Below are 7,903 nucleotides of genomic sequence, written 5' to 3'. Positions count from 1 at the left end.
CACTCTGATTTGGACAGTAGAGAGCTTGTGCAGGAAATTAAGAACTTCCCTGACCTGCCATCAGAGACCATGAGCCTCCTTGAGCTTATCACTTTTATGCATTATAAAGATCTACCCCAACTTTTGGACTGCTCTCAGGATTGCACTTACTCTGCCAGTCACTGTGGCTCAAGCAGAGAGGAGCTTTTCAAAACTAAAGTTGATCAAGTCGTACCTGAGGTCAACCATGTCCCAGGAACGGCTCACTGGCCTTGCCATCATCAGTATCGATCACTCAATAAGGGAGCAGATTTCATACGATGACATCATTGATGATTTTCCATCAAGGAAGGCCAGAAAGGTCCGGTTTTAGTTTGTGTTTTCTGTTCTTAGTGCAATAGTGTAATAATTAGATTCTCTTTAGTGTGTTTTCACATTTGTGTGATGGAGTTGTGCTATTTAGAATATTTATTCTATATTTTATTTGTATATTATTCTTAATATTTTATATTATTGTTGCTCTCTGTTCTTGTTACATTTTTTATATATCTGATTGTATAATAGTTAAATAACTGGATTCTCTTAAGTGTGTTTTTCAAATGTTCTAATGAAGGATTTGTGCAATTGAGAAATATAATGTTCTCTTTCACTTTTGTTGTTATAATAAAATGGGGTGGGGGGGGGATTGGATCGAAGGGGGTCTCGCCCAGGGTGTGATTCAATGTAGAACCGCCAAGATAAAATGCTTGCTTGAAATGGTGTAATTACTTAGTTTGTCCAGCAGAGCGCGCTCCATTGTTTGCTACTGGCGACCTGGTTGAAACGCTTTCAAGCTTAAGTCTATGGAAAACCATTGAAACTTTGAACAGCCATATCGCCGTAATGGCGCGGCGAATCCGCAATAAATTGAAGGGATCCCTTCAGCTCGAAGAACTCTCTCGAGTGTACGTCTAGAGGCCCGCTTTCGAACGAGACCACCCCCGCGTCGATAGCCCCCGGGGTTCGGGAGTTACGGGTGGTTAAATTCGCGGTCCGGCGCTGAACAATCAAGCGATCCCGGGGGGATACCGACGCGCGGAGGGTGGCGTTTGAGAGGGCTCCTCCAGCTGAAGGGATCCCCCGAATTTGGTGGAGATCCGCCGGCGCGTTCGCGAGATAGTGACACCAGCCAACACTTTCACTTCAGTAAGGAGGTCTCTTGTTCAGGCAGCAGCATTCAAGCGTGGTCTTATTCGACAGTAAGTGCCCTGCGACTTCACATGAAATTCCGCCTTGATTCCAGTTCCAAGGGAACGTACACGTTACATTCAAAGGGCATTAAAGTGCGCGAGACGTGAATTTATATTTAGGGATGCACCGAATGTTCGGCAACCGAACCGAATAAGCGAAAAGACCGAATAAATTGTACCGAACAATGATGTGACGCGATCAAATAGCAACCAGCGCAGAGTGAGAGGCGCGTACTCTTTATTATGCAGCACACACGTCAGCAGTGTGGAAGCATTTAAACTGTCGGAGAAAGACGCAAAAATCATTACAAGCACCGACAGCGAGAGACTGTTTAGGACTGCATCGCATGTCTTCAATGAGAAGAGGAAGGGGGGATCGTTGCTGGTTACTGTATGATGATTGAAATCGCGAAATGGCCTTAAACAATTAGTAAATAAACTGCAGAACGTTATGTTTTCTAATACACGCCCGCATTGCATGTATTCTGACAGCGCTGCACGAACTCGCAGCAGATCTGCTTGTTAACCAGGGTTCAAAGTCATTAAGTAGCTCATCCGGCCCGGATCCGATCCGGACCCGTTGATAAAGAAACGGATCCGAACCGGATCCGATCAGGACCCGCTGATTAAGTAACTCATCCGGACCGGATCCGATCTGGGCCCGTTAATTTAGTGGGTCTAGCCTATACCTTATTTAAAATGGGTAATCTGGCCAAAACTAGCTATGGAAATACCTAAAATAGAGCCAACAATCATTATACAGACTAGACTGCTCTATAAAAGTGTAATATGTCTCCCTTTATTAATATTAATAAACCATAAAATAATTCAAAACTTGAAAAAATCTAAACTTTCCTTGGCCAGTAATAATGAAACACTCTATAAAAAGTAGGTAATTACATGAAAAAAAATAAAACGCAACCACAAATTGTAAAAAAACATTGTTTTATTTAATGAAAAACTTTACCTCTAAAAAGACAATTCAGTTCAATAACTTTGTAAAGTTAATATTTACTAATTAATTAGTTCAATTCAGCCTTAAGGAATTTTATAGCACACAAAAGTTTCATTATTCTCTTTGTGTCAGCTTGATATTGATTTAATAAAATTAAATTATCAGTGAAAATGTTGCAAAATTAATACATTATGAAACAAAGTGGATTCGGCAATAAAGCATCTCTGGAGAAAATAGTGATATCATAATCCAGCTCAATTCAGTTCATGTCTTGTCATTATGCAATAGTGTCAGTCCAATCAAATCAATATTATTCTTGAATATTCAGTGCCTTTTAAACCCCAGCTAAGCAATCCAGAGGTGACAGTGGAACCCAAACTTCAGCTGGTGACTGAAACGAAGAAAAAAACAGCTTGGGAGAAACCAGGAGCAGTCAGCTCAGCTCTCCTCTGGTTAAATGAACAAAGATGATGTGATTATGATTTCAGGCTGCTTCACTAGTGAGATTGTGGACTGATGTCATTCAGAATATTTCATCCAGCTCCTACTGCTTGAAGATCAGGATACGTCATGCTGTCATTTGATCAGAGGAGAAGTTGTAGTCTGTCCAGCAGGGCTGCCGTTTAGCCAGTAGTGGACGACTGGATTAACAGTGACTATAAGCAGGATAAAACTGCATTGTGGTCCTAGCAGCTCCTGGCCTGACACGTTCATTGCTGGCCATAGGGGTCTGTGCAAAGGACTTGTCTGTTTCTCGTGGTCTTTGCTGAGGATCTGTGCTGATGTCAGTCCAGTCGTGATGTTCACTTGTTGTGGTCTTCGCTGACATTCAGGGCTGCGTTGTGGTCGTCTCAGGGTGCAGGTCCATCATCTGATCTGGATACGGACCGGATCCGGCTGACTATGATAACCTTAGGACAAGAGTGCGACAAAAACATTGAAATAAGTAACAAGTATCGGTGTTGAATTTTTCTCACAGCACCTTTAATCACACAAGCACATTTTCATACAAAATTTCATGACATCTCATAGCAAAGATTACTGTTAAATGTAGGATGTAAAAGTAGGTTTGTAAACATTTAACCTTAAATATTGATATGAATATTTTGACATTGCACATTTAGGATTACACATTAAAAGCTGAAGTGTGAATCATTGTCAGCATTTGACAAACTAGTTTGCTAAATCAAATTTAAAACTCTAGCTTACTTTTAAAGATGAAGTAGGATATTGAAGGATGATGTAGAATCAAAAACCAGACTGGAGCACTTGAATGAGCTGTAAAGCTGCAACAGAACACACACACACACAGTATCTTAGTATTTTTTTAATTTCATATAAATTATCTGAAACAACATTGCAAGAGGTGAGGAATATATTTGTCAAAATATAAACAAAAATAGACTTGAGCTAATATTCCAGAACCAAAATTAAATGAAAAATATAGCATAATATCGCCTGCAGTTATTCCTGAAGAGGGGTAAAAAATTACCTAAAGTTACATATACGCTCAGGACTACCGCGTCTCACAAAAAAGGAGATCCCGTCTAAATAGGCCTGATATTACTCAAATCTACGATAATACTAATGTGCTGAAGAGCTAACGTTCCACAAGGCAATTTCACAATTAAAAATGCCAACAAAGCAATTAACTACTTTATTAACCTTAATGTTACTGGCAACTGTACATATAAAGCATATTTAAACAGTATTCTTGCCGTGTTCAGTCTTCGTAGCTTCAGCACTCTGAGGAGGATTTGATTTGATTTCAGAGATGAGACTGTTAGAAAAAAGCGCGTTCGGATTGCCAATCTGCCCAGCCTCAGTAATGAGTCCGCTAGTTTATTTCATATGTACTAAAACAAAATTACGAGGAGAGGTGGGGAATATATTTGTTGAAATATAAATAAAAATAGACTTGAACTAATATTCTAGAACCAAATTTAAATGTTTATTCTCGCCTGCAGTTATTCCTGAAGAGGGGTGAAAAATTACCTAACGTTACATATACGATTCAAATCCTGATAGCCAACTAAACTACCCTTCTCACAGAAAGGAGGGAGATCCCATCCAAATAGGCCTATTATTAACATAACGTTACTCAAATCTATGATAATGCTAATAATGCTAAAGAGCTAACCTTAACTGGAAATTCCACAATGCAATTTCAAAAATTAAAAACTACAGCAAAGCAATTAACAACTTTATTAATGTTAATGTTACTGGCAACTGTACAAATAAAGCATATTTTAAAAGTATTCTTACCGAGTTCAGTCTTCTTCAAACTGGCCGCAGCTTCTCCACTCTGAGGAGGATTGCTAATCCGAGCAGTGTCCATAATGAGTCCGCTAACTGACAGTGCGCTGTCCGGAGGCGGGGCATATTCAGGGCGAATGACCGAACCAGAGTCTGACAGTACAGCGGAGCTGCCGACTTGAGGGCGGATCCGCCCCGGAGTCTGTTGCTATCAGGGTTACAACAGCTCCGTTTTAATACATTTATTATAACATTCACACATAGTGTTCACATTAGGATCTGTAATATTTTCTAATGTTTTAAAAGAAGTCTCTTCTCAGCAAGGCTGCTTTTAATTGTACAGTAAATACAAAAACAAAAAACATGCCTGATTCAAGATGGGCAAAAAATATTTTACTAATTTATTAATTTTAAGTTAAATTGTGCATTGTTGGTATAGTGTCTGCTAGAATGTTAAAAATGTTCAGTGTTAAATATTTTTAAAATTGTTTTATTTGGTATAGATTTTTTTTTTTTTAAAAGCAAGACAAAACAGTAAAAAGCCCATTTTGACTTTTTAATTTATGCAATGGTGAATTTTTTTTTTGGCAAAATACATGGGGGAAAAAAACTCGAAAAACTATGTTCGGTATTCGGTCTTCAGCCCAGTGTTTAATTTTGTTCGGTTTCGGCTTCGACCAAGAATTTTCATTTCGGTGCATCCCTATTTATATTGTATTTATTGGTGTCAATGATCTTATGTTGCATTTGGTCAGACTCAGCCCATTGCTTTACATAAGTATATTATATTTTCCTTTTACAGCTGCAGACTGAGGAAGATCCTAAAACACACCAGCAAACCCTAAAACAGACAACAGTTTACAGATGTTTTTCCAGTGGCAGCAGAACTATGACTAAATTTTTGGGTGAAGCTTGTTTAAAATTGTTTCAAGTTTTTCCACAAGTAATAAAAGTATGAAAAAAGTAAACAAGTTTCACCCAAAAGTTCAGTCATAGTTCTGCTGCCACTGAAAAACATCTGTAAACTGTTGTCTGTTTTAGGGTTTGCTGGTGTGTTTCATGATCTTCCTCAGTCTGCAGCTGTAAAAGGAAAATATAATATATTTAAGTAAAGCAATGGGCTGAGTCTGACCAAATGCAACATTAGATCATTGACACCAGTTTAAATATAACTTTTTAGGAAATAACAAACCTCAGCTTTTATAATAAATTTAGATAAGATTACATATATTAAGTGTATATCAAATAGATGGAAACTGTAGTATTAAAAACACTTTACTATTAGATTTTATTTGATAGATAACATGACCTAACAATAAACAATAGTTATATGGCAATTATTCTTCATAAGGTTAATTTCAAAGTTCAATCTGTTAAAATTATTTAATGCACAATGAACAAACATGAATGATCAAGTGTTTGTATTAAATAACATTCACAAACATTAATGAATGTTTTAAAAATATTTTGTTCACTCACTGTAAGATGTTACTAGATCTAACTCACGTTAGAAAACATTAAGTCATTGTACAGTAAAGTCTATACAGGAGATAAAATTTGACTGTACTTTTATTTAATCCAAACTGTGTTCATATTTAATTTTAAAGGGCTTTTAAAACCTGCTAGAGATATTCAGCCAAGATTGACAACTAACTAAAAAAAGAATATGACATAAACACTGTTAACCATACATTTGTACATTCTCTAACACGCATATTTTGGTTACACAGTTCATTTAAAAGCCTCTGGTGTGTAAAAATAGTAAATACCATTATGTCCTCCTGTTTTTTACAGTAATAAAAGTTACAGGAGCATTAAATAGTTAACAGAAATCATTTTGAACAAAATGAACAAAATTCATTATAATGCTCATTATATTAGCGTTAGCCGCGCTTATGCTAACGATTAACTATGTATACACTAATGGCGATGTTTATTTCAATACGAAATTCAAATAAAAAAATTTAATAATATTCATAACAGAAGCTCTAAATATTAAAATTGTAATTGAAACTTACCTGCTTGTACTTGATTGGGGTGTTTTGTTAGTTTGATGCGTTTCCTCTTAAGTTCGCCACTGCTTTTATGAAGAGGTTGCCAGGTTTTCACAACAAAACCTGCCCAATCGCGTTTCCAGGGGTCCCCGTTTAAAATCGCGTTCCGAGGATAAAATACGCATGTTTTGGCAGGGTTCCTCTGGTAAAATTCGCGTTCCAGGGGCTAAATATCACGTTAATGGGGTCGTTCTTCAACCCGCGGACAGAAAAAACAACCGTTTAACAGTGTTAAAGCAGCCCAATTCTGCGGGAAAACCGCGGACTTGGCAACACTGGAAGAGGATAGTTTTCGGATAGCGCATCAAGAACCGGGTTGACCGTCCCAACCTCTGTATTTTTCCAATAACAGAAGTTGTAAAATAATCATCTTATATTAATTATGCTTAGGTCCTGCAAGGATAAAAAGCCAAGATAACAGATCATCAGCGGTAGGGGTGTGCGACATAGGCTATCGTCTGCGATAATATCGTAACTGTTGTTTTAAAGATGTGCGATTTGACATTATTGAGTAAACACCCCTACAGAGCGCACACATACAGTACATGAAGTCTAGACTAGTGCGAGTGCGCATTTAGAGTGTGTTCTTTCACTGCATGATTCAGTCAATTAAAATGCATTTAGAATTATCACAAATTCAAGACATGGGGGCAGAAAATTTATATATTTATACCACTTCATATAGTTAATCAATTTCACACGAAGAGTGCCGTTTTTTCTCCAAAAAATTACCATGATTACAAATTTGATAAAGATTTTTTACAACAGCTCAATGAACAAGAAGTTTATTAAGAGACTTACGTTTTAGACACCATATTGACTGTTTTTGCTGTATTTCCAATCATTCCAAAAAAATCATTCCAAACACAGCCACAGCACTGTTTTGCATCTCTGAGCAACATGATGGTGTTTCGTTCCTGAATGAATCAACCGTTTAAATGATTCGGTTCAGTCGCAATGAATCACTTATTACAGTTTTTCTCGATTGCTTAAACACATTTCTTGAAACTATGCCTCGTATTCTCAAAACAGTAAACACAAATCCATAATGTCTCACCCAATTCCCCAAACATCCTATTTCTAGGTCAAAATTAAGCTCTACACTCATAACCATTCACTCTGGCTGAAAAACCAAACTTTTCCCTCGGACATCACACACAAGCTTTCAAAAACACACACACACTACAACATAGTATTACACACTGGTGCAATAAATTCAAAACAATATATCCAAAACTGTTGCTTGTGGTTCTCCCTCTCAAAACCTTTTCACATGAACACAAAAGACACAACCAATGTATACATTGGCACATTTTTATTAATTCCTGTACTACACAGCACAACTGTAAAAAAAAAAAAAAATTCTGCCTCCGCCTCCCCTCCGTCTTTGTCCACATCACAGGCTATATTGGCCCTAGCCAGGCAGCGAG

At 37.4% G+C, this 7,903-nt stretch overlaps 1 long non-coding RNA gene across 1 annotated transcript; it reads right to left on the bottom strand.

Annotated features, from left to right (window-relative positions):
* Nucleotides 1–2,473: 2,473 nt before the first annotated feature.
* Nucleotides 2,474–4,560, bottom strand: LOC107573524 (uncharacterized). Its single transcript, XR_001607519.1, has 3 exons — nt 4,429–4,560; nt 3,373–3,449; nt 2,474–3,074 (listed from the first exon to the last, which is right to left on the bottom strand). It is a non-coding gene; the product is annotated as an uncharacterized lncRNA (long non-coding RNA).
* Between the last annotated feature and the right edge of the window lie 3,343 nt (nt 4,561–7,903).

Source organism: Sinocyclocheilus grahami, unplaced genomic scaffold, assembly GCF_001515645.1.
Source record: "Sinocyclocheilus grahami isolate Dianchi unplaced genomic scaffold, SAMN03320097.WGS_v1.1 scaffold1967.1, whole genome shotgun sequence".
Classification (NCBI taxonomy): Eukaryota; Metazoa; Chordata; class Actinopteri; order Cypriniformes; family Cyprinidae; genus Sinocyclocheilus; species Sinocyclocheilus grahami.
This window is presented reverse-complemented; position numbering and strand designations above follow the sequence as displayed.